This window comes from Trichechus manatus, unplaced genomic scaffold (genome assembly GCF_000243295.1).
Source record: "Trichechus manatus latirostris isolate Lorelei unplaced genomic scaffold, TriManLat1.0 scaffold00117, whole genome shotgun sequence".
Classification (NCBI taxonomy): domain Eukaryota; kingdom Metazoa; phylum Chordata; class Mammalia; order Sirenia; family Trichechidae; genus Trichechus; species Trichechus manatus.
This window is the reverse complement of record NW_004444053.1, coordinates 2682564-2685573: the sequence shown is the minus strand read 5'-3', so window position 1 is coordinate 2685573 and position 3010 is coordinate 2682564.

Here is a 3010-nt window from a genome sequence, read left to right as displayed (position 1 = left end):
GGAGGGAGGGACCGCGAGGCTGGGTGGCTCCGAGCCCGCACCTATTGGTGGGCGCAGGGCCGCTCTTGGGCTCTCTTTGGTCCGCCACGCGCTCCTCTCGCTCTGAAGGCTGGGGGGCTCCGCGAACCCGCAAGCTGCGGCTCCCGCTGCCCCTAGGGACGCGTTCTCGGACCCCGCCCTCCTGTGACCTCTGCGGAGAGAGGCCAGAGGCAGGAGAAATGGGGAAGGACGGACAGACCGGACGCAGGCCCGCCACGCGTACGCACGCCGCCAGAAGAGAAATGGGCTGAAGGCGCACGCCCTGCCTTTACTATATACCGCGCCACGGCGGCCCTGGGCCCCGCCCACCAGCGGCTCGGCTGGCCAATCGCCGCCGGGGGGCGGGGCCTAGGGCCCGAGGGGCGGGCACGGGGCCGGCACAAAGAGCCGCCGCGGGAGGGGCGGGCTGCAGAGCCGCGGCGCGGAGGGCAGGCAAGGAGCGCGTAGCAGGTCCGCGCAATCCCCTCCCCGCCGTCGCCTGGCGCAAACCCCTCCTTCCGCGGTGCGGGGGTCCTGCAACTGAGTCATCTAGCGCGGGCTTTGGCTAGGTAGTCCCGCGCCGCGAGGACGCTGGGGGCCCCGGCCCGGCTGTACTGGCGCAGCCCCTCCCTCCTGCCTGGCCTCACCCGCGCACTCACGGCTTCCGGCCTCCCTCTGTAGGAAGTCCACCCATCTGAGGCCCTTGCGGGTGGGGGAAGGTCACTCGGGGACGCCTGAGAGTCGGGGACTCTGCCGGCTCCGCCCCGCCGCTCGGCTGCTGCACCTGCCGCCCTTCGGCGCTCCCTGCCACTGTGGTCGCAGTTCCAGCCTTACCCTCTCGTTCCAGGCCAGCCCCACCATCAGGCCCGGCTCCTTGTGGGCGACCTGAGCCACCCGAGCAGGACAGTTGCCAGACCCTGAGATTGTCGCCGTCCAACCCCGGTGCAGCCGCAAGTAGCAGCCCCAGTAAATCCGCCCATCGGAGACCGGTTGCACTGCATGGCAGCCCACGCCAGTCTAGACCCCAGGCGACAATGTCTGCACGTGACCCAGCCACTGAGCACTCTCCTTACTGCCAGGCCGACGGCTGGTATTCTCCTTGGTAGGCTTTTATGCCCCTTTGCGGGTACCGACCACTTCATTCTGCTGTGAAACCCCGGGGGGGGCAAAAGTGTCTTTGAGGAGACCTAGCTCATATGGCAAGAAGTTGCATGGCAGTTGTAGTCACACAGTCCCCCTTCCCATCCTTTATCCGCTATTGCTGAGAAGCCAAACTCCTTGGTTTCATCCCCCTGCAGTGAGCCCCTGAGCAGCTTCACACATGCCTGTCAGGGCAATGATACAGCAGAAAACGTGGGGTTTCTCTGTAGCCACCAGAGAGAAGCTCTTTCCCCCAGGGAACAAGGTGACCCTTCCTGGAAAAGGGGATTTCCCAGTCCCATATCTAGAAATTACCCTGTACGTGGATGTTCCTCCAGGCCACACTTCTGTCGCCAAGGTCAAGCTGCAGGCCCAAGGTTGACCTTGCACTGCCATAGAATGAGCTCTCTCCCACCAACCCTTCTCAAGGCCCCTGCCAGACGTGGGCAAACCTGCAGGGCTCTGTCATGGACACTGTGAGAACTGTGTGCTGAGAAAGGAAGCCATCCCCTCCTTAGCCCCTGCAGTGTTTATGTTGGAAGTGCCCCAAGTCTGTGGTAGGAGAACTGCAGGAAGAGGCTGTACCTGCAGATTTGATGCCTCTGCTCCCCACCCAGCACAAGTTTCCTAATGGAGGAGTTTCCAGCAGGACAGGTTGCTGGGAAGGGCATGTGTTTATTGAGTGTCCACTACATAAGAGGAAGGAAAGCCTGTGGGCAGAATCAGCAAGAAGGGATGAGTAGGGTGGGAAGGTAGCATGGGAAGGGAGGAGGGAGTTGGGGGGAAGGCAAGGTGCCCCTTCTTGTGCCCATCCCCACCCTTCCCATCCCTAAAACACAACTCATTGTTATCAAGTCAGATTCTGACTCATAGTGACCCTATCCCATCCCTCCTTAATTTTCTCCTTTCTTTCCCTCTCTCCCTCTATCTTTTCGTCTTACAGAAGCGTGTAGTAAAACAGTATGCAGAGAGAACCATATACTTTAGAACCCCCTTTTTCTTAAAAAAGTGCCCTGTCTTAGCTCTCCAGGGCAGTTGCAAATGCTAAGTAGTCTGATTCTATATCTGGCAAGGATAGGCCTTCTCCCTTGTCCTTGACCTACTGTCTTCCTCTGTGGGATACTACCCTCTCAAATTTTAGTTCCCTAACTTTCCCCATTCTCCCTCCACTGCATGTAAACTCTTCCCAGGTTCTGATGAGGGCCTAAGAGTCGTGCCTGCACAGCCAATTCAGCCTTTCATTCTAAACCAACTGCCCACCCCCGGCTCCACCCCAGGCTTCCTAGAAACCTCCATGTTTCCACCAAAACCTGGTACTACTGCTGGAGAACATCTCAGCCTTTATGGGATCCAGATTTCTCTCAATGGCTTACCTCAGATTCTACCTGTCCCCCCTACCACGTAGAATATTTTTACCCATAACTACCTGGCCACAGACAGCAAGCAATATGGTTAGAGGATGTCAGACCTGCACTCACACCCCCAGCTCCACCACTAGTTCTGTGACCTTGGGCAAGTCACTTGTTCTCTCCAGGTCTGTTCCCCTAGTTGTGAAATTGGAATGACACATTGTTGGGAGGATTAAATGAGACATGTGGGAAGGTGCTAAGCACAATTTCTGGTGCATAGCAAGAGCTGTTAAGTAGCTGGCTTAATTATATTAGCTGTTTCCATTTGACCTTGTCTAACCTTGGGGCTGTTGCTATGGCTTTGCCACCTTCCTGCTTTGATACCCACCCCCTTCCAGAACTCAGAGTTCCTTCCCGTCAGCCCATAGAAGTTCACCCTAATTCCCCACCCTCTATGTCACCTTTCCCTTTGGTTTCCAATGTGCTTCCTGCTCTGTGACCTC